Raw genomic sequence first — 25,119 nt, 5'->3', positions numbered from 1 at the left:
GATAGAACCATGTCTGTCACCATGCACAAAACTCAAGTCCAAATGGATCAAAGACCTCAACATCAATCCAGCCACATTGAACCTCTTAAAAGAGAAAGTAGGAGGTACCCTTGAACAAATTGGTATAGGAGACCACTTCTTGAACTTAACTCCAGGGGCACAGACACTGAAAGAAACAATTAATAAATGGGACCTCTTCAAACTTAGAAGCTTCTGTATGGCAAAGGACACAGTTGACAAGACCAAATGGAAGCCCACTGACTTGGAAATGATTTTCACTAATCCTATATCCAAAGTAAATGTACACTGAGATCCTTTTTTCTCCTATGATAATAGCAAGTAAAAAAGAAGACTAAAGAAGTATTTTAAAAGAACTGAATTAATTTATTGTTAAAAAAATGCTTTGACTCCAAAATTTAAGTTGAAGGACAAGTTACTGGGGAAAAGGATTTCTATTTTTATTTCCACAGAAAATGAAAAGATGTGGATTCCTTCCAGACTAATGAGGTTTGATCACACCAGACCGCCTGAAACAGAGTACAAGCTAATCCTACATTCAAAACAGCTGGACAAAACAGCCCTACAGACTACAGCCAGGATATCTGAATCTTCTTCAAATCTCCCCAAGACAGCGCCCCTTACCAGCAGGAAGTAGTTTGGAAAGAACTATGCCCAAATTCCCAAATATTGTGTGTAAATGTTTGTTTTCATTTAATTGGTCTTTGTTATATAAAATTAAATAAAAATTGTAAAAAAAAATTTTGTAGCTTATTTCATAATCCCAAACTGAATCTTTCTTGATCTAAACACTCTGCCATGAAACTATTGTTGGATGCCTAGATCCTTTCTCCAGCGGTTGCTGCCAGTCATCTGGATCTTTAGATCCCATGTTCAAGAGAGATGTGCAAATGAGGCGCTCCCTGCTTCACCCTTATCATCTGGGGGTCTGATGAAGTCTTATTTTCCTTTAGGACATGAATTTAGGAACAGCTTAATATACCTATGTTGAACATGGGACTGATCCTTGAGCATAGCTGCAATGGCGTCCTCATGGGTATCAAAGTGTACATCAGCTTCTCCGGAGGCCTTCCCACTAGAGCTTTACTCCATGGTGAGTCTCACAGGCTTCAACGGAGCAAAGAAATTTATAATGTCCTGGGCATTGGCTTGGAAAGGCAATCCTCTCATGTGGACAAAGTGGAGTGAAGGCGTAGATCCATAATCAATAGTCTCCGGGAGTTTTTATGACATCTCCTTAGGCAGTTCTATCTCTTTATCATTTTCAAAAGCTGTCATAGGCCGAATATCCTCATTTATTTCATGTTCCTCAAATACCACTTCTGGCACAGTTATATATTTAGCAGTAGGAGACGATACCATTTTCTTTGCCTTATGAGATCCAACATGTGTTCGAACTTCATTCCTTCTGCTTGGAAATATCTCTATGTATCTGTTATCAATTTCTTCCCTGTGCTTTAAAAGCGCTTGGTTGGCCATTTCTGGTTCTTCAAACTGTACATAGGCTTCCCCTGTTTTTCTTCTTCCTCTATAGTCCATCACAAAAGTAATGTCTACTATGTCCAGTCCTGCAAAGAAGTCAACAATATCTTTCTCGTTGCAGCTGTAAGAAAGTCCTCTCAAGCGGACCAAGCCGTCATTTACCACAGGTGAAGACTTGACATGCAGGCTCTTCATTAAGGCATCCACATCTTCATCGTTTATCTCATATAAGTCAACATAGCGCTGTCACATGTACATCCGGTGCTTTTCTAAGGCCTACTGCACATCCTGCTCCGACTCCATCTCAATTAAGGCATCACCCCTTGTAGTGAGGTAGTCCTTCTGTAGCACTGACCACGCCCATTGGGGGATGGAGCGATGGGCGGAGGTGACCTGAGGAAGGAGGTCGGAGGGGGCCAGGAAGGCGCTCTCTTTCTGGCGTGACTCGGACAGGAGAGGATCGGGTTGAATTTCCTGGTGTTCATCTGTCTAGGTTGTAAGTTATTTCTCCCTGATTAAACATCTATTCGGCCTATTTGTTTATCCTGATCCTTATTTACTGCAATAACCCCTTCGTTTCCCATCCCTATCTAAGAGGAAATGGATTCCATTCTCACTGTTGCGGATTCTGCAGTCTGAGAAAAAGTTAAGGACATCTTTCACAGTGCAGGACCAAGGTAGTCCCTGAGTTCGAATGAGATACACATCGTCCACCTCCTGTCCTAATTTGGATGGGCTCAACTTGTACTCAGGTAGGGGCAGGAGGTCTTCCAGGTAGGTGGTTTTGGACTCACTGCCCAACCGCCCAGACTCGGAGGGAACAAAACAAGGAGAAAAGCCGGGCCAGGAGAGCTTCCCTTGTCCCAGTGCCCAATAGAAGGACAGAGCGGGAGGGAGGCAGGGGTGCGGCACGTGCCCCGGATCCCCGGGCGCTCACGCGACGGTTTTCTTTATTTTTAAACACACTGTGTCCAATAAGAAATCATGCTTCAGAATGTGTGCTTACATTTTTGATACATTGGTATTGTATGTGCCATGTGATTATCAAAATTACTGACATGCTTCTTGTATTACAAAATAAAACATATGAGCTTACAGAAATCATATCCTCTAGAACAGCCCCATATTCATGGAACTCAGTATTTTATTAGATAACAGAAATAAATTAGAACTTGTCATTTTAGTAAACTTTATTAGAGTACTAGAAACCATAAGGGAATAATTTTTGTTTCCATAAATTTCAGTTTACATTTGTGATTTTTTTATAATCAACAATTTTAGGTTTACCATCTGTGTTTCCTGTGGAGAAGCACAATTTAAAAAGTATAGAAAATTTATCAAAACAACTAGCCAATATAGTTCATGTTTACACTCTAAAATTAATAAAATAATAGCAATAAAATTAGGTGCTCCACACCCACAGAAATTAAAAGATAATGCAAAATAAAATGTTACTCGAAAATATATCTAAATTTGAGCTAACACACTAATATACAAGTTAATTTGAAATTATAGTGGGCACATTCAAGTTTCCACATTGCTTCCTATCTAGTTTCTGAGTCTTTTAATGTTTTTCTTTCTTTCATTCTTTCTTTCTTTTGTTTTTGTTTTTGTTTTTTTTTGAATGTTTTATGGTGCATGTATGTGACAGCATATGTGTGTATGCCTAGAATTACCATTGATGTGTTGTGCCTTCTAGCTTGTGGGGCAAGGTTTCCCTTTTTTACTGCTGTGCTGCATAGTTCAGGCTTAAAAGACTTGTGATTCTCTTCCCTGAGGGCCTTTCTCCAAATAACTTGACAAATTTTGATGATCCTTCCTGGAAGGCCTTCCACTCCCTGTGGAGTGGATGGGGAGTGGGATGGGAAGGGGGTTGGGAGAAGGGAATGGGAGAATGGTAGGGAGAGGGAACTGGGATCAATATATAAAATAATAATGAAATTAATATAAATATTAATAATAATAAATGACTTGTGATTTTTCAAGGTTCTAGTTATTCTGCATTCTATCCCAAAATAGGAGTGCTCAAATTACAGCCTCCCCACCATCTTTTAAATGGTTCAGACCTCTGGTTGTCTGATGTTGGCAACAAGTATTTCTACCTGGTGAGCTGTATGCCTGGAATTAAGTATCTGTTTAATCTTGATTACCGATGTATACATGTATGATTGAAACATTCATTAATACATCAGCTTTATTAAATTATATAATTCATGATAAGGGTACATTGAGCCCTATAAATTTAAGTAAGACTTCATGAATGAATATACAATAGGATTTCAGATTCTTGAGCTCTGGATCGATGGATTCAATCAACCATGGAATAAAATATTTGGGTTTTGAGGTTATAGCTCATTGGAAAATATTGTTTCCAAAGTAATCATGATGTCTTGAGTTTAGATGCCCAGAATTCTCATAAAGATAGCTATGGCAGCATAAGTCTATGGCAAGAAGCAGAGACAAGAGAAAACCAGGAAGACCATCCGCCAGCTTAGAAAGGAGCAAACAGTGAGTGATCCCACTGCAAATATGTGGGAACCTAAGAATATCTAACACTCAATTAAATTAAATCAAATAAATAATTAATTTCATTTGGTGTAAACTCAGGGTTATGGTAATTATAATATCAATTCTAGATATGCTTCAAAGACAATAAACAGTTGAGATGAACTCTGATAAAAAGAGTAAACACACAAACAAACAAATTACCACTCATAGTTCCTTTTTCATCAATACCAAAGTTGTTGAATAAGTTTTGTTTCTAGTTATATGGAACATTCTAGGTTATATTTTTATAAGTATTATAAAATATTTTTTATCAGTGATTCAGTTCTATACTTTTAGATATGTGTGAGCACACACATACATGCATTTGCACCATGCGCATGCCTGCATATGTTAGAAGAGAGTATTGGATCTACTAGAACTAGAGTTGCATTTTGTTTTGAGGTGTCCACTGCAAGAGCAGCAAATGCTCTAGACTTTTAGCCACCTCTGTAGCCCTTACAAAATTCCAGTTTTAAAAGTTAATTTACATGTGTTTTTTTTATTTATTTTTATTTATTTATTTATTTTATATAACAAAATCCATATAAATGAAAACAAACATTTATAGACAATATTCAGGAATTTGGGCGTCATTCTTTCCAAACTAATTCCTGCTGTTATGGGGCGCTATCATGGAGGATTAGAAGAAGATGCAGAAATCCTGGCTTAGTCTGCAAGGCTCCTTTGTCCAGCTGTTTTGAATGTAGGATCACCTGGTAATCTGTTTCAGGTGGTCTGGCTTGACCAAATCACATAAGTCTGGAAGGAATCCACAGATTTTCATTTTCTGTGGAAACAAAAATAGAAATCTTTTCCCCCAGTAACTTGTCCATGAACTTAAATTTTGGAGTCAAAGCATTTTTTTATGTAATATATTATTTTACATGTCAATCCCAGTTCCCTATCCCTCCCTCCCTCTCTTTTACCCTCTCTACCCTCTCACATACACCCTAATCACCCTCCCCTCCCATTCCACCCACCCAAATTCCATATGTATGGGAATTCCATCCAGTTGGGGTCATGTAGATCTGACAGGTCATGTGAAGTAGGGACTAGGGCTTCCCTCCTGTCTCTAGGTTAAGGCAGTTATCCCTCCATGGGGGATGTGTTTACAAGTTCCTTTAGTGCAACAGGGATACATCCTGGCTCCACTGTCTGAGGTCCCTTAGACTATTCAGTCCTTCTGGCTGAAACCCATATACAGGGGGGCCTGAGTCAGTCCCATGCTGGCTTCCCAGCTCTCAGTTTGGTGGCCTGTTAGCTCCTCCTTGTTCAGGTAAGCAGTCTCCATGTGTTTCTGCGACCTGGTCTTTTCCTCTCCATCTGCATCTGGGTTCTACTTTGACTCAGTGTTTATGTCTGGGTGTTTCCTCCTGTTTCCAACAGGCATCAGTTGAGGGCTCCATGAAAAAGTTAGTTGTTGATCTCATTATCTGGGAAGGTCATTTATGGTAGCCTTTCTACAGAAGCTCAAATTGTTAGTTGGTAGCAGTCTTGTAATTCTCTAGACATTTCTTCGTGTACAATTTTATCTTCAAACCAAAATTGGCTTCCTCTTTTATTCTCTCTCTCTCTCTCTCTCTCTCTCTCTCTCTCTCTCTCTCTCTCTCTCTCCTGTCTTCTATTCCTAACTGGGCTCAATCTTCCTGGTTGCACATGTTTTCCTTTCCTCCCCCTTGCTTTCTCCTACTTCTTTCTCCATTCACTGCCACCCCTACTTCCCCTGTGCTCTGGGGGACTTGTCCCGTCCTGCTTCTGTGAGGGATTTTATATGAATCTCTTAGAATACACCTTGTATCCTAGTTCCTCTGGTTGTGTGAATTATAGGCTGGTGATCGTTTTCTCTAGTTCTAAAATCCATATATGAGTGAGTACATACTATGTTTCTCTTTCTGCCTCATTCAGGATGGTTTCTTCAAGTGCCATACACTTGCCTGCGAATTTCAAGATACCATTATTTTTCTGCAGAGTAGTATACCATTGTGTAGATGTGCCACATCTTCATTATCCATCCTTCTATTGAGGTGCATATAGGTTACTTCCAGGTTCGTGCTATTACAAATAGTGCTGCTATGAACATATTTAAACAGATGTCTTTGTTGATGGATGTGGATCATTTGGGAATATGCCTAAGAGGGGGATTGCCATGTCCTGTTGTAAACCAATTCCCATTTTCCACAGGAACCACCATACACCAAAATGGCTGTACCAGTTTGCACTCCCACCAGCAGTGGAGGAGTGTTTTCCTTTCTCCACATCCTCTCCAACTTGAGGCATCATTGGTGTTTCTAATTTTAGCCATGCTGGCAGGAGGAAGATGGTATCTCAAAGTTGTTTTGATTTGCATTTTCCTGATAGCTAAGGATGTGGAGCACTTCCTTATGTGCCTTTCAGACTTTTTGATTTCCTCTATTGAGAATTCTTTCTTCAGTTCTGTACCCCATTTTTTAATAGGGTTATTTTTTTTTGACTAGTTTATTGAGTACTTTGTATATTTTGGAGATCAGCCCTGTGTCGGGATAGGTGAAAATCTTTTCCTAGTCTGTGAGCTGCAGTTTGGTCATGTCGACTGTGTCCTTTGCCTTACAGAAGCTTCTAAGTTTGAAGAGGTCCCATTTATTAATTGTTTCTCTCAATGTCTGTGCCCCTGGAGTTATGTTTTATATGGGAGTTGAGTTTTAGTAGAGTTTCTTTGACGAATGTGGGTGCCTTTTTATTAGCAGCATAGATGTTCAGAACTGAAACTTTGTTTTGAGGGATTTCTCCTGTGATGAATACGAAATGACTGTCTTCACCTCTTTTGATCAATTTTGGTTTGAAGTCTAACTTGTTAGATATTAGGATAGCCACGACTGCTTGCTTTTTGGTTCCATTTGATTGGAAAATCTTTTCCCATCCCTTTACTCTGAGGTAATGTCTACCTTTGAAGCTTAGATGTGTTTCTTGTATGCAGCAGGATGGATTCTGTCTTCATATCCATTCTGTTAGTCTGTGTCTTTTTATAGGTGAGTTAAGACCATTAATGTTGAGGGTGATTAACGACCATTGATTGTGGATGCTTGTTTGTTTTAGGTTTTTGTTGGCAGCAGTATTGTGAATATATTAGTTCTGCATTACCCTTTGTTTCTGGTGTAGTTACATTATCCAAGTTCTATAGGAGGTTTCTGCACAGGCAGGGTCCCAGGGATGGGGTCAGGGCTGAGGATCCAGTAGAAAATGTCACTAACCAATGGCTCTAGCCAATGGCTGGAGGAAGAGGACAAAGGCTGAGCTGAAACTTGGGAAGTTTCTGCAGGATAATCTGATCTCACTGGAAACTGGGACTCTCCAGCTCAGGCCTCTTTCTTTAGCAAAGGCCCTGCTTTGGGGGTCAAGGATCTTGCTGGCAGGAACTCAGAGTGGACCCTCAGAGATAGGCAGAACTCTGGGAGGGGCCTGGAACTCCAGCAGAGGACTGTCCATTGGGTCAGAGACCAAGCAGGTGGAAATTTCGGGTGGTCCAGCATGGATAGGCAGGTCTCCTTTGTTCAGAGTTGCTCCAAGAAGTCTCCCAATTAGGGTGGACAGTTCGCTCTGTACATGTAATGTTTTAACATTTTACTGAAACTACTACATGTGATTAAACAAGTGAGCTTTGGAAATAATTGTCTGTATTTTAGTGTATGAAAAAACATTCTAAAAACAGTGGTTATGCTTCCTATTTTTAGTCAAGTATCTCCCATATAAAACACAAACATGTCTTTTTTTTTCTTATATTTTCAGTAACAAAATGAAATATAGTCAGTGAAATGAGATGCATGATTTACAGTGTACATTATTTTACACTTAACTTTTAGAGAATATTTATGAGATTTGATGATGCTGAATACAGCAGCTGTTGGTTCACTTATTTAGATGAGTATTTTTCTTTACATTAATATTCTATATTAGTTTTCATAAACCATTGCTTGCCAATTGACATATAAATATATATTTCCTGGTCCTGAAAATCTACAAATATTTTTCTTGGAAATATTAACTTATATACTTAGAAACAAATGCCTAGGGCATTGATTTGTTGACATTACTAAAACATAAATTATGATAATTTATATGAGATTTTCCATTAAAAATAAAATTAACTTATCAGTCTATTATGGAAAATGAGGGCTTCTTCCGTGTCTATTACTGATACTGTACTGCTACCTAGAAGGACTTCTGTTGCATCTTGACACTTTGAAGGCACCACTACACAAAGGTAGAATACTCTGAAGAGATGCCACATTTTATAACATTGAACCAAGTTCATCACTCTGTTCAGAATAATGCTAAGATTTAAAGTCTTCCCACAATTGGATTTTGAAATCAAGGTACACAGATTTCATAACTTGATAAAGGCCATCACCTGTTCTCTGCAGCTGCACATTCAAACAGGCTAACAGTCTGGCAAATTTCCTTTTGGCAGAAGTACTCAAACTGAATTTCCTTCAAGCAAAAGTATTGCAAGAAAATCAATGGGGAATGCATACTAAAAAATACTCATCAATTACATGTTAGAAGAGTGTTGGAAGATAGCTTCCTTATCCATTCCCAAGTGCTTTCTGCTGCCTCTGGTTTTCTACAGAAAAATAAAACAGTTCTCGTTAAATAAGTACTGAAAATTAATTCTATGTACCATAGTTATGATAGCACATGCTAAGAAGAAGATAAAATTTTCTAATTTGGTTCTGTTTCTTGTTTTCCAATGACAAATGAGGGGTCAGGGGAAACATAAGCAATGTATAAATTTTAGTACTATACTGCCTGTTAGTTTTGGTATTTAGATAGTCTACTCAGCTGGCATAGGGTATGCTTAGCAGGCTCTTTATAACTTAAGGCATATATTATTTTCTCTTCCTAATACCATAAAAGGAGCAAATATAGTGTCCAATACTTGCAATAGTTATATATGACTTAAAATGCTCATTTATTTTCCCAGAAAACTTGACGTTGATTAAGTAATAATTCTCTAGTAATATTTTCAAACATTAGACACCACTTACTGTTGAGGTAAAATTTGTGTAAATGAATTATAAAATCAGGTGAATATTCTTCATACTTGCTTTCATATTACTTATAAAAAAAGCAGAGACCAAAGACAGGGGTGATAACTAGGAGAACTTTATTGTAATATAAATTTGGGTGCGTGGATTAAGAATAATATAGTAAACTTAGATGTAAAATGTATCATTTTTAAGGTTTTAAAATAAATGCTGACTTAAAATATTTGTGCTAATTTTGCATGATTACAACTCCTATGCTTGAATCTCTCTAGGACATATGTCTGAATATGAAAAGTCATGTTAAATAACCTGTTTGTCTTGGCAAGAGATGATCTTCTTTACAAGGGATCTCTATTTCGTAGAGACAGGTTTTGCTTATCTTTAAAAGAGTTAATATAAAAAGTTTATTAGTAGAAGATAAAGGCTCTAGTTTAAATTCTACAATACACTACTCACTATCTGATGCCAAGACTATACAGACCCCAATATCAATACGGCCAAAACCCAAGAAATTTTGAATAAAAGTATAACCAACTTTTAAAAAAGAGTCTTGTACTCTTTGTGCTATAATGCTCGCTGTCTGTCTGTAATTTCCTTGTACATAAAAAGCATTTATCAAGATTCCCTTAGTGATAAACAATTTAAACAGCTCTCAGGATAATCTTTGCTGTCAATTGGTCTTCGTTGCCCAGGCTGTATTTTCATCAACTGCACATTTAATAATTAAATTAAAGTTTTGACAATTACAATGATGTCATAGAGAAATGCTGCTGTTTCCAGGTGACAAATCAGAAAGCATTTTATGGGCTATTTTTGTCCCTTGATAATGTATTTATATCTTGGATCATTACATTCTGCCACCAGAAGACATTTTTGGCTTTTCATGCATCCCTAATGAAGACAATTAAAATACTTGATATATATCATATAAATGGGATCTCTTTTTAATTGTTTATTGTTTGTTGCCATAGTGATTACTTATATTAAATGAGCCTTGAAGTAAAACAGCTTGATGTTCTGTTTTTAATTTCTCCATTTAGGTGATACTGACTATTGTTGAGGGTTCAACTGAGAAATTATAAGATGATTGGTAATTAAGTGAGGTTTGAAAATAGAATTATTTCAAGTAGCTAGCTGCACAAAAATTTCAGAAGTACATCTGTAAATTATCTAAGATAAACATTTTGGTTTTCTATTATTATACAATGAATTGATTTTCACATATTTAAATTTTTGTTTCTCAAATCACAGATGATGATGAAATGTTTACAAGTGTTATTTAGCTAACTGAACAGAGAAACACATATTTAGGGACAAATAACCTTGGTTTTGACACATGCTAAAGAATGTCTAAGAGTTTGACAATTACAAAGAATCTCACAATATAACCACTAAGTTGGTTGCTGCAGTTTAATTGCAAATCTACATTATTCTGGAAAGTGAGACTATTAGATTTCTACCTAAAAATATTACTCATTCTTGGGTTGGTCATTAATGACTTTAAAGATACTCTATAATTAAAAGTTCAAGGTGAAACAAAACAAATTTAGGCTTATCTACTTTGTCTATTTGTTTGTAATCTTCTCATTTTGGGATTTTGAAAAATTGATTTAAAAATGTTTCTTAATTTGAAGGTTTTGCCTTGTGAATCTCATGCTCAGAAAGATAGAGGATTGATCTTCATCATTCGTTCCTTACTGTTTACAAGGACAACATCACAATTCTAAACATCTTTCAACCAAATGTGGGTACTACCAGATTAAAAAAAAAATCCATACAAACAAAACAGGATTAAATTTAAACTACGTGATCAAGTCAAGTGGGTACTCAACTGGAATATGCTACCAGGAGAAAAAGTTATTTATTAACCTTACCAAACTATGAACCCTGTGAGCTAAAATGACAATTGTTTTTCAGATTAAGTGCACTGCTACAATAGTGATAGCAATTGGATTTAAGACCCATTTCAAAAGATGAAGTCTGTGTCTGAAATTGTTAATACAGAAAAAAAAGTGTGTATAGATATGTCATAGGCCCTTATTTGTGAATTTCCTGTTATTATGCTAATGGAAACAGTATTGAAACGACACACAATGACTTTTGTTTACCTAAAAATTAGGGGATGCCTCAGGATACCTCAGACAAAATTCTTTTTGTATTATATGGTGATAAATACAGAGACCCACTGTTGTTTAATATACAGAGAATAAAAGACTGCACAGCATTCTATTCTATGGATATCTCACACTCAAACCTCCCAATGCTTAGGGTTTATTGTGAAAGAGAGACAAGGAATATCATAAAAATCAGAGAAGGCAGATTACTATATAAAAGTAGTGTTTGCTGGATGTAGCAAAGTAGTGGTGTCTAGGGAGTTAAAGATGGTTGTGACAGCAAACACATGACTTTCACAGGGTCAAGCCAGACAGAGTCATGTCATGGAAGAGGATGGTGTCATCTAAGTTCTGCACATAGTTAAGGCACTATTAGAAATTCATAAGTGATCAAAGATGAATAGTTGATTTTCTTTATGTATATACAGTCCCTGGTGAGTTAATACTCCTGTGCATCACTACTAGTTTATTAATTGTGTCAAAAGTAAGACATTAATAATAGAACCCTGAGCATTAGAAAATGCATATATGAGAGATCCATATATGTATTTTTGTTTATCCTTTTACAAATCTAGAATTAAATATGAAAGAGAAAATTCTTGAATGATTTTTGAGTTAAGCATAATATTATATGATTTAGAAGTAGGCAGAGAAATGTAAATAAAATACTGTTACACAATTATGTATTTCCTTTATATGTGTATAACTGTATACATTTTTGGCTATGTAAATTACTTGTATTATCATAATCTGAGTTAATTTTGAGTATTATGTTAATGTATCTTTCTTCTCTTTATTGGTTCCCTGAAAATCATTGTAGGTCACAGTGGGTCATAAATATTAATTTTTATTTATGTTTCTAGCAAGACCCTTAAATTCTTTATTGATGAACAATTTTACATTAATTATTTTAAGACATGATTTAGGATTTTATAAGATTTTTTAATTCACTAAAACTCAATGAGTGAACTGTTAAATACATGAATAAATAAAAACTCTGTTCTGTATAAATGGGAGTATGTTCAAATAGTTGTTTCCATGTTCTCATATATGTAGACATAACCTCTCTTTTTAAACAAGTAAACACAAAATCTAATAAATAACAGTTAGTTTTCTTCCCTATTGTGATTTAGCAGAGCAAACACAAGCAACATTCTATGCCAAATTTTGCTCTTATGCTAAAATTTAAATAAGACCTGTCTCACAGCATTCAATTCACATATTATTTTATCATTTACTTAGTAATGTCCTTTAAAATTTTTATTTTATTTTTTTTTTGTTTAAAAATGTGGAACTGAGGGAATATGTATGTCCCTCACAGGGTCCACCTTTTTCCTAGCTTCTCTGGCTGTGTGGCTTGTAGGCTGATGATCCTTTGCTATATGTCTAAAATCCATATATGAGTGAATGCATACCATGTTTGCCCTTTTGAGACTGGGTTACTTCACATGACGGTATTTTTCTAGTTCCATCCATTTGCCATCACATTTCATGATTCCATATTTTTCCCCACTGTGTAGTACTCCTCTGTTTGGATGTACCATATTTTCTTTATCCATTCTTCAGTCAAAGGACATCTAGGTTGCTTCCAGGTTATGGTATTACAAATAATGCTGCTATGAACATAGTTGAACAAATGTTCTTGTTGTATGATTGTGTATCCTTTGGGTATATGCCTAAGAGTGGGATTGTTTGATCTTTTTGTAGACAGATTCATATTTTTCTGAACTGACATCATGCTTTCCAAAGTGGCTATAAAAGTTTGCACTCCCACCAGCAGTGGAGGAGTGTTCTACATGCTTCACATCCACTATAGCATAAACTGTAATTGGTGGTTTTGATTTTAGCCATTCTGATAGGACAAAGATGATATCTCAGAGTTGCCTGGATTTGCATATCCCTGATGGTAAAGGATGTTGAGCACTTTCTTGAGTGTCTTATGGCCATTTTAGATTCCTCCATTCAGAGTTCTCTATCTAGTTCTATACCTCCCTTTTTTATTAGGTTATTTGATGTTCTGCTTACCAGCTTCTTGAGTTCTTTGTATATGTTGGGCATCGGCCCTCTGTCAGATATGTGGTTGAATAAGATATTTTCCCACTCTGTGGAATGCCATTTTGTCTTGCTGACTGTGTCCTTTGCTTTACAGAAATTTCTTAGTTTCAGGACATCTCATTAATTGTCGATCACAGAATCTGTGCTGCTGGTATTATGTTCAAGAAGCAGTCTCTTGTACCATTTGTTCAAGGGTACCTCCCACATTCTCTTCTAAGAGATTCAGTGCAGTTGGATATATGTTGAGGTCTTTGATCCATTTGGACTTAAGTTTTGTTCATGGCAATACACATGGATCTTTCTGCAGTATTCTAAACACGAGGATCTAGTTGTATCAGCACCATTTGCTGAAGATGCTTTATTTTTTCCATTGAATAATCTTAGTTGCTTTGTCAAAAATCAGGTCTTCATAGTTGTTTGGGCTAATATTAGTATTTTCAATTTGATTCCATTGCTCTATTTATGTCCCACTCCAAGCTCTTTTCAGGACTATAGCTGTATAGTAGATCTTGAAGTCAGGGAAGTTTCTTTACTGTACAAGTTATAGTACTCTGGAAGTTTCATTATTGTGCAGGGGTCTTTTGGCTATCCTGGGTCTTTTATTTTTCCATGTAAAGTTGAGTATAGTTCTTTCAAGGTCTAGGAAGTATTGTACTTGGATTTTGATGGCTATTGCATTGAATCTGTAGATTACATTTGGAAAGATTGCTATTTTTACTGGGATTATCGTGCCTATTCATGAACATGAGAAATTTTTCCAATTTCTGCTATCCTCTTTATTTCCTATCTTGAGATACTCAAAGGTCTTGCTATACTGCTATACAGGTCTTTCACTTGTACTGTTTTTTTTTTTCTGTGACTTAGTCATGTATCCTGTCACTTTGCTGATGGTGTTTATCATCTGTAGGAGTTCCCTGGTAGAGGCTTTTTGGTATCTTATCAAAAGTACCATATCATCTAATAGTGAAATTTTGACTTCTTCCTTTCCAATTGTATCTCCTTTATATACCTTTATATACATGGTCCCTCACAGAATGGGAAAAGGATAAGATATCCTGATCAAATTGGGAGCAGGGTGGGGGGCAGATGGAGAGAATGAGAAATGGAGGAAAGAACATGAGGGAACAGTAAAATTGAGTCAGAGCAGAATATATACAATAATAGAGGGGGGGCATTATATTTTTAAAGTGAAATCTCATACTAGGGAAATGTCCAGAGACTACAAGGATGACCACAAATATCAAGCTAAGCAATCATGGAGAGGATTCCTTAAATGTCCTTCCCTGATAATGAGACTGATGACTACCTAATATGCCATCCTAGAACCCTCATTGAGCAGCTGATGTAAGCAGAAGCAGACACCCACAGCTGAATACTGGGCCCATATTCTGAAATCCAGTTGTAAAGAGAGAGAAATGATGAGAAAAGTGATGACCAGGCTGGAAAAACCCACAGGAACAGCTGTCCTGACCAAGGAGCAACTCGTGAACCCCAGACTGCTATCTAGGAAACAAGTATAAGATAGAACCTTCTACTTGAATATGGGTTTCATTTATGAGGGCTCAGAAATTTAAGGTACCTCTGACAATGGAAGCAGGATGAATCCCTAATGCAAGAATGGATTTCAGAAGCCCATTTACCACGAAGGCATACTTCCTTAGCCTAGAGACACAGGGCAGGGGTCTAGGCCCTACCACAAATGATTTGACAGACTGTGATCATCCCTCCCTGGAGTATAGATGGGGGATAGGATGGGGAGGGGTCTGTAAGTGTGTAGGTGTCGCTTCAGGATGGCAGTTGGAGGGAACTAGAATCGATATAAAAATATAAAAAATAATTAAAACTAAAAAAAATAAATAAAAAATAAAGAATATGAAACTGAGAGCTGGTCAGTGTTGTCCTTTAATCCAAGCACTTGAAAGGCAGAGGCAGACAGATATATGTGAATTTGAGGCCAGCCTGATCTATAGAGCAAGTGCCAAAACAGTCTCCAAAGATACACAGAGAAACCCTGTCTCGAAAACCCAGTAAAATTATGGAACTGTTTTTCATCTTGTCCACATTTCAGTTATCTACAATACAATTTATGACATGTTTATAACTTGTGCTTTGTCCTTATCAAATATTTCAAAAATTAAAGAGAAAATGAAATATAACACAGATTAAATATTGCACTAGATAAATATGTCTCAAAATTTTTGAGGGTGATTAAGTTTGTAAATGTTAAAAACAAATTTTTATGTGCTATTTTTTTTTAATAATTGTAACCTCATACCTAAATTGAAAAATTTACCAGTGGCAGTTTCATTTTCTTTCATAGGTTAATAGGATTTAGAACTGTTTATTTAACAGACAGGGCCAAACATCTTGAGTCAGTAAATTATCAATTAGGATACTTCTCACTTCTTTTTTTTTTTTTTAATTCAAATTTTAGTTTTACATGTCAATTCCAGTTCCATAAGCCTCCCATCCTCTACTATCTCTCCCTCCAATCCCCAGACTATCCACTTTTTGCTCCCCAGGGAGGATGAGGCCTTCCATTTTTGGGTCTTCAAAGTCTTAGGCCATCCCCCATGTGTCTAGCCTGAAAAAGTATCCCTTTGTGTGGTATAGCCTCCTGAAGTTCATCTGTATACTAGTGATAAATACTGACCCACTACTGGAGTCTCCATAGACTGCCCACATTCAGTGGGTGTGCTTATCAATCTTCCCAGTCTGCAACTGGATTCCAGTAGTTATTCTGTGGGAATATGCTTATGCTTCCTTCAGCTACTAGATGAGCTCGATCACATATAAGCTAGCCATCAATCTCATTATGGTGGGGTGGTGGTGGTTAATGTAGCCTCTCCACTCTTGCTTGTATTGTTGGTTGGGATCATCCTTGTCGATCTCTGGGCATTTCCTTAGTGCCAGATTTCTCCTTAAATATATAACATCTCCCTCTATTATCTCTTTTCTTGGTCTCCTCTATTCTTTCTCCCTTTCAATTTTCCTGGTTCCTCATGCACACCACTCCCCTCTTCTTTTCTCTTTTTCTTTCCCCTAACTTACTCTCCCATTTCCCCATGCTCCCAATTTGCTCTGGAGATCTTATCCTTTTCACATCTCGAGGGGATCATGTATGACTGACTCTCTTAGGGTCCTCCTTGTTTTATAGCAAATCTGGCAGTATCAATGTAGCCTGGAAATATTTTGCTCTATGTCTAAAATCCATTTATGAGTGAGTACATATCATGTTTGTCTTTTTGTGACTGGGTTACTTCACTCAGGATGACTTCTTGTAGTTCCATCCATTTCCTTTGGAATTTCGTGATTCCATTGTGTTTTTCTGCTGAGTAGTACTCCATTGTGCAAATGTACCACATTTTCTCCATCCATTCTTCAGTTGAGAAGCATCTAGGTTGCTTCTGAGTACTAGCTATTACAAGTAAAGCTGCTCTAAACATAGTAAAATGGATGTGTTTGTTGTATGAAAATGCATCTTTTTGACAAGTAAAATTTAAATTATATGATACAATCTCATAATAGTGTGGAATTGCTGGATCTTGAGGTAGATTAATTCCCATTTTCCTGATGAACCACCATACTGCTTTCCAAAGAGGCTCACTAGCAGTGGAGGAATATGCCCTTTTCTCCACATCCTCTCCAGATGTTTTGATTTAGCAATTCCAACAGCCCACAGAATGGAAAAAGACATTCACCAACCCCACATCTGACAGAGGACTGTTTTCCAAAATATATGAAGCACTCAAGAAGGTAGTTACCAAAACACCAAATAATACAATTAAAAAGTTGGTACAGAACTAAATATATAATTGTCAATAGAGGAATCTACAATGGCTGAAAGACACCTAAGAAAGTCCTCAAAATCCTTAGCTGATGGGAGATGCCATTCTATAAATATGTTTCTCATACTGGTTAATGAATATAACACTGTTGGCCAATAGGAAATCAGATAGGCAGGACTAGGAGATAAGGATGATTCATGGGATTAGTAAGGAGGAGTCAACATGGAGAGGCTGGGGAGAGCAGGCTCTCCAGTAAGATGAGACCACGTGGAAATACTTAGATTAATAGAAATGGGTTAATAATTAAGACAGAGCTAGCCGATAAGGAACAAGTAACAAACCAACAGCATTATATCAAGTACAGAGTCTCTGTGTGTTATTTGGGGCTGGCGTGATGGCGGGACAAGACCAGCAGGCGGTTGGAACAACGTTACTCCATACACTTTGCCATTGGGGAAATGCAAATCAAAATAACTTTGAGGTATCATCTTACTCTTTTCGGAATGGCTAAAATCAAAATCCTCCTCACTTCTTGATGGTCTGTTTATATACAAACATGAAATAACAGGTCCATGAATTGTTAGATGCCAGCAATGTCCTCCTAAGTATGTACTTCTTTCCACTACACCCTACCTCCTACGTTTTAGCGTCTCCCAATAATACTATCATTTGATAAATATAAAAAGATGATTAAGGACTTGGTTAGGTAAATACCTCACAATATAACTGACTATGCGAATGTCCTCACAGACCTCCAGGAGATAAGATTCAGTGATTTCTAGGGTGTTTCTTAATCTAATAAATTTAGAATTAAAATTAGCTCTCTTCCATCCAGTCATTAATCAGGCTCAGCCCTGCTTAGGTTTGGATATCAAAGATCAGGTTCATAATTCCTGGTCCAATTTGAGGTCCATGCCCCCAAAAAAGCCATGCTGGATAATTTGCCTAGATGACTTGGAACCGAGGACTGTGTAGTTGAGAGATTTCTGGTAGGGAAAAAAAAATCAATGAAATGATTGTTAATGATATTCTGCTATACTCATAGATAGACTGTTTGCCATCAGAAATGCTTTCTCCAGCAGCTAATGGGAACAGATTAAGAGACATAGCCAAATACTATTTGGAACTTATGAAACCCTACAGAATCCTACAGGAAGGATTACAAGAGTAAGAGATTCTAGAACACCACAGGACACAGAAACAACTCAGCATATCTCACAGGGGCTTACATAGACAGAAGCAGCAACCAATGATCTTCTCATTGGTCTTCACTACTTGCTCTGCATGTATCATGGTTTTTTGTTTGGAATGTTTGTGGGACTCCTAAAAGTGGTTTGGAGTTGTTTCTGACTCTTTTTTCCTGTTCCACGACACATTTACTCCTACTGAATTGCCTTGTAACAGCCTGGATTGGAAGGTTTGTGCACAATCTTATTGTTTGGTTGATATTTCTGGGAGGACTGGTCTTTTGTGAAGAGAATCAGGGAATGGATCTTGGGAACTGTGGGGTTGAGAAGACAGAGAGGAATGGAGGGACATAACTAATGATAGAATAATAAAATTAATTAACATACCATCATAATGAATTTAGATCTTCTTTTAAAATAGTCAAAAATTAAATTTAAAAGTATATTGTAAGACATAGTAATGGCCGAAATTTTAAAGTGAAATGAAAAAGGATGGTTGCATAATAGAGAGTGAATATATCACATTATCATGAGATAATATATTATAATTAAATTTTTAAATAAATTATGATTATACAATTAGGAGACTGAAAAATGTTACCATTCCACTCTGGTAATCTATGATAAAATATATATTTCCAATTAGTTATTTTGATATTTATTTAATTGTTTTTCTGTTTTATACTGCATTTCAGGGAATTATACCAGACAGGCTGAAAAATGCATTATCCTTTGTCACTTAAATATATTCAGCTATTTCTTTGCTTATTTTCCATTCCTATTTTCTTTCCCCCTTGTTTCTTGCTGGTTTGCTTTCTTCCATTTTAAGAAAGGGTATCACTATACAACCCAAGCCCTTGACTTCATTTTGCAGCCAAGATTCTACTGAAAATAGCAATCTCAGTCTTAAGGCTGTCATTGCAAGGTATGTGGCACCATGCTCAGCTTAACATTATGCCATTGGGGGTGGGAGTAAAGTAAGCACCCTAAGTAAATGCCAATCAAAACTTGATATTTAGAATAATGAATGCTCATCTGAAATACTTTTACAGTGTTGTTTGCTTGAAATCACTTATTCTAAAATATTTTACTTTTAATTGAGGACACAAAATTTATGAATACTTACATACAATGAATTTAATAATAGTAAGTTATTTTATTACAAATTCTAAATGTTACACATAAATTTGTTATGAATGTCACTAAAATTTATGTATCCTTGTATGTTTTTGAGACTTTTAAAATATATAACATAGTTGTACACTGGCAATCTTTAATATTTTAAAATGTTTATTTCTTAAATTTTTTAATATCAAGATACTGAATTAATTTACATTACATTTATATTTGCATTAATTAAAACTACTGAAAATCACAAGACAAATTTTAAAAATAAATGTGAACTTGATAAATATCTGATACTTTATATTGTAAAGTCAAAAGCAGAAAAATATTTTTGATAGTTTTAGGAAAATATTCAATAGTTCTCTATTCATTCTGTCTTAAAATCTTAGATCTGAAACACAAAAGTATAAGCACAAATGACCTGAATTTTAATGGAGGTTTAAGAAGTGAAATATAGGTATTATATCACTTTATCTTTTTATGAAATATTAAGAGATGAAGTTGGTTTCATTAAAATATTTCTTGTCAATTTTGGTTGAATTTTTCCTGTTCATCATTGTATAATATATTATGATTGGCAAATTACATCATCTATTCATGCAATAAAGGTCTATTTCTATGTACTAAATCTAATGTATTTATTAAAATGTAACAAGGGTATCTTTGGTAATATTTTCCTCATAGAAATAAAAATATATTGTGCATTACTTATTCTAAAATCAAAGGAAATCTGAATCAAAATGTATAAGAGCTTTTTCTTATAAATATTAAGTTGGGATCTCTGATAAACAAGTCTTATTCTGTAAAACCACTTTTGTGTTTTGAAATAGTTATAAACATTGCTTCATATTTCTCAAGAGAGGAATAAACTATATGGGCGTGTGGTGGAATGAATGATAATTAAAAGTAATAGGTTCAGTATTTTAATACTTGTTCTTTAGTTGGAGCACTATTTTGGAAATCATGGAATCTTTAACAGGTGGTGCCTTCCTGGAGAAAATGCATAAGTGAAAAATATTGAGAATTCAGTTTGACTGTACTTGAATTCATTCTTCTTTCTGCATGTGGTTGAGGTAACAATCTCTCAGCTTCCTGCTCTGGCAGCTTCTGCACTGCCTCCTCCCAAATTATGAACTATCCCCCTGGACCATATGACAAAATAGACTCTCCTACTGGCCACTTTTTAGCATGCTGTTTATCATGAAAACAGAAAGCTAATACTAATAGGATTAATGAAGGCCTTGATTTATGAAGTAAAATGTAGAATACAGTTATTTAAATCTTTTCATGTTAAACTATTTAATTATTGATGCCAAAAGGTAGGTATTCATGATCTCCAGATCAACAGCTGGGGAACTTGTATGGGACTGAACCAGGTCCTCTGTATGTGGGTAACAGTTTTGTTGCTTGGTCTGTTTGTGGGATCCCTGACAGTGGAGTAGTATCTATACCTAGTGCATGAGCTTGCTTTTTGGAGGCCATTCTGTATGGTGGGATGCCTTACTCTACTTTGATACATGTGTGGGTGGGTCTTGTTCATGCTTCAATTGATTGTGGCAGTCCTTGTTTACACACTAAGGGAGGCTTTACTACTTATGAGGAGTGGATGAAGGTAGAGAAAGGGCTGGGAGGGAAAGAAGGGAAACAGTGGTTGGCATGTAAAATGAATATAAAAATAAAATATAAAAATTTCAAATATTTATGCAATGTACTTTGATCATATTAATCTCCCATTCTTTCCTAACACTCTCCCTCATTCCCTCATCCCATCTCCCACAAATTCATTTTTCTTCTTGTTAATAGCGCCCACAACATTGGTGTTGTGTTGTGCACAGCTATGGAGGACATTCATTGCTTCATAGAGGAGATCTAGGTTGCAACATCATCAAAGGAGGTGTACCCTCTCCTCCCTGGCAATAGTTTCTTTAGAATTGGTAAGATCATTAGGAGTTCTCATCATTTCTTGTTAAATTTTGACTTTCCTGATCTTGTCTGTATAGGACTCTTCAGGTTTTGTGAGTTTGTGTGTACAACAGACATGTCAAGTCTAAAAGTAAACATTTCATAATTGCCTTTCCAAATTATTGGCTCTCACATTATTTCCACACCTCTTCTAAGATTTTTCACTGAGATATCTAAAGACAATGGTGATTGTCATTTATATATTCACAAAATAAATTTGTCTGATTATAAATACAACTAAATTATTGTCATAGTGGACATTTAATAAGCTATACAATGTGATTTTAAAATGAGCTGTCTTAAGCTGTCAGGTGGTGGCACAAGCCTTTAATCTCAGCACTTGGGAGGCAGAAGTGTGTAGCACAAAAATTAAGACCCAGAGACACATATTGGGTTTCAAGCTTCAAGCTGAAGATCACAGAAGCAAATCAGCCAGCTACTAGCTCTTACCTCTATCTCAGCTCAGACCAAATGGATGATCCTCAAATTGCTTCCAACTTTACTGTGCTTCAGCTTTACTCTGACTGGCATATTCTCCTCAACATGAGTAGACAATCTTTCTCAGAATGACCTCTCATAAACCTTGTTTTTGTCTTAAATAACTCTACTAAGTCCTGGGATTAAAGGTGTCAGCTCTGCTATTCTTTTAGATTGATTCAATCTCATATAGCCCTGGGTAGCCTTGAACTCAGAGATATTAATCTGCTTTTGTATCCTGAATCCTGCAATTAATTTTGTGTGACACCACTGCTTTGGCATCTATGGCTAACCAGTATGGCTATTTTGCTATATTGATCTCCAGTGGCTTTAATAAATCATAAACAAAATGTCACCACTTCCATTCTGAATAAATGGGACTCCAGTCAAAAAGATGTTTTCACAAAGCTAATTTCAGGGGGGGGGAAGAGAATATAAAATGTAAATATAGCAAAACATTAAAAAAAGAAAGGCAATTTCTCAATCAGTTAATACAATACAATTCATAAATATTTTATTAGAGTTCTTATGAAGTAAAATACATGGGTAGTTTCAATATTAAGAATAAAGGAATTAAACTAACTAAACTTTCTAAGAAAAACTAAAATTAAGAATATGTTACCTTAAAATAAGTAAGACTTGACAAGTTCAATAAATTGTTACAATATTGACTCAAAATGATAAAGACAACTAAATTGAAAATAATGAAGTAAAAATCATAGTAAAGTTCAAAATGTGTGTGTAGTAAAAATACAGATATGTGTTGGGAGGTTTCTATTAGCAGTAATATATCCTTTAGGATAGGGTTCATTCAACACTAGACAGTTAAATTACAGAATTGTGTCCTCAGATTAATTTTGGGAACAGAACATTATTCATGCAATACAATTTAAAAGGTTTTAATATTTCAGTTTGTATTTAAAATGACTTTTAAAAAAGAAATATTCAATAATTCAATAAATATCAAGGTAGAGTAACAATATCCCGTGTTTACATATTGGAAAAATATACATCAACATGGAGAGTAAGTCTATGATTACAACGTATAAATAAAGCAAATCACTGTCCAGAATTCTTACCAAACATAAAAACAGAACTCTACAATAATTGCTGTCATATTCAAGGTACAATGGACATTATGCAAAGTATACACAGCTGCAAATAGTGGAAGAAATTTACCTAAATATACCTAAACAAGTAAATTAAAGGAAATAACGATAGGTAATCACTGTGATAACTTATTACCTTATTCTCATTGAATATTAAAGTGTAATAAATAATTCAACAAAATTACAAGTAGAAACACACAGCAAATAAAAAAGGAAATTATTTCCTGAAATGAATGCTAGTTAATAACAGATGAGAACCATATTCAAATGTGAAGCACCAAAAAGGGTTTCTCCAGAGAATACAATGCATGCTATGCCTATAGATTTCCACCCTAAAATCATATTCAACATTATTTTCTGATACTAGCCAGGGTAGTTGGAAAAGAAAAAAAAAATACTAGAAAGAAGTAAAGACATGTATTTATGTTGACATATGTAGTGATTCGATAAGTAGAAAATGATAATATAGTGTTAGAAATGATAAACAGCATCATGTCTCCAAAGCCTGATACTACTATAGAATTTAATTTAATTTAATTTTATACATTACCAATAAACTATATTAAAATGTTGTTAAAGAAACAGTAACATTTTATAACAAAGAAAGTATAGCTGTAAATTAAAATAATTAAAAAACTCATATTCTCAAAATGACATAAATATTTTTGTAGTAAATTGAACTTTTAAAATTATGTCTCAGAGGAACTATTTAGAAAACTAATGTGAACATATATCTCCAAACTGTCATACATACTCACAGGTATCCTTATGAAATTTTTAACAGTAAATATATTTGTTGTATTATGATCTCATTGTTATTTTCATTTTCTTTCTTGCCACTGTTTAATTACAATAAACTTCACTAGGCAATGTTCTGCAATAAAAGCTCATGTATATGTAAAAAACAAAATGGATTTCTTGCATAACAGAGAAGAAACTTAATAGGACACTGAGATGCAATAGAACAAAAATGATAGTTGTGAAGTCCATATTTTATAACAGTGTTCTCTTATTTGCTGATTCGTGAAATATGGCATGATAAAAAGGTGGTATAGAAGTAGACAAAGACATCTAAGAATTATTGCTCTAGAATTTGCCATTAAGTTCTTGTCATGCGTATATCATATAAAATTGCTTCTCATTTTGTTTCCTGCTTAGTATTATGGAGGATTTTTCAAATAAAATATTTTAAAATACTACTAAATAACTAAGTTGATCCTTATGTATTTAATTTCTTAATTTTACTAAATGTTCTTTTATTACCTTAACTTTTGAACCATGTGTTTTTTTTTCTTCTATTACATACAGGCTTCATTTTCTGGGTATTTACATGTTTTGTTATATTATGGGCTTTAATTGATCTAAGAAATTTAAGGTATATATGAACCAAAAGTTTTATATAAGTTTGAAGTAATTTATATTTATATATTCTACTAGTCTCAAATGACGTCAAGGTTATGTATGTAATGAGTATTGCTTTTTACTTCACTTTTCAATTCTTATAAAATGATTATTAATTTTGATAATGATATATAGCTGTTTTAATGAGGAGAGCATTGCAACTGTCTCATTCACATAAAACTATACTTTGTAACTTACTTGCTACAAAGTTCCTGAAACATTAATTATATTTTTATATTTGTAACAAATTGCTTTGGGGAAGAAAATTCAAAGTGTTATTGGACTTGATTGAATTGTTTAGTGTTATAGAATTTATCTTGCGTGAGCCATGACCTCATTAGTGACTTTTCATGATTTTTCTTTTTCACCATATCACTACTTTCTTAAAATACCTTGACAATCTTTCATGTTAAAAATAACTGTAAATGCCAGGAGTTGATGGCACATGCCTATAATCCCAGCATTCAGGAGGCAGAGGCAGGCAGATCTCTGTGAGTTCAAGGCCAGCCTGGTCTACAGATACAATTCCATTATAGGCTCCTAAGTAACACAGAGAAACTCTGTCTTGAAAAACAAAACAAACAAAAAATCGGTAACTGTGATAATAAAATTAAAATTGTTTTCTCCAAATAAATGTTTTCATCTCAGAACTGGCCTGAGAAGTCTATCATATACAGTGCACCAGATACAATATGCATTCAATATTGCAAAGACTGAGAGTGTGGTGAAGGAGGCTAAGACCTGTGCTGCCGCTACAGCCAAGCCACAATACACTGATGGTACAATTGGGAAGAAATATTTGAGCCCATGTCTCTCTGTCTCTCTCTCTCTCT

General features: G+C 35.3%; 1 pseudogene; it reads right to left on the bottom strand.

Moving 5' to 3' along the window:
• Window positions 1–763: 763 nt before the first annotated feature.
• Window positions 764–25,119, bottom strand: part of LOC127223230 (G-rich sequence factor 1-like) — a 60,068-nt pseudogene continuing 35,712 nt past the window's right edge.

The sequence above is a fragment of the Phodopus roborovskii genome, unplaced genomic scaffold (genome assembly GCF_943737965.1).
Source record: "Phodopus roborovskii unplaced genomic scaffold, PHOROB, whole genome shotgun sequence".
NCBI lineage: Eukaryota > Metazoa > Chordata > Mammalia > Rodentia > Cricetidae > Phodopus > Phodopus roborovskii.
The sequence above is the reverse complement of the archived record's forward strand: the minus strand, read 5'-3'. Positions and strand labels throughout refer to the sequence as shown.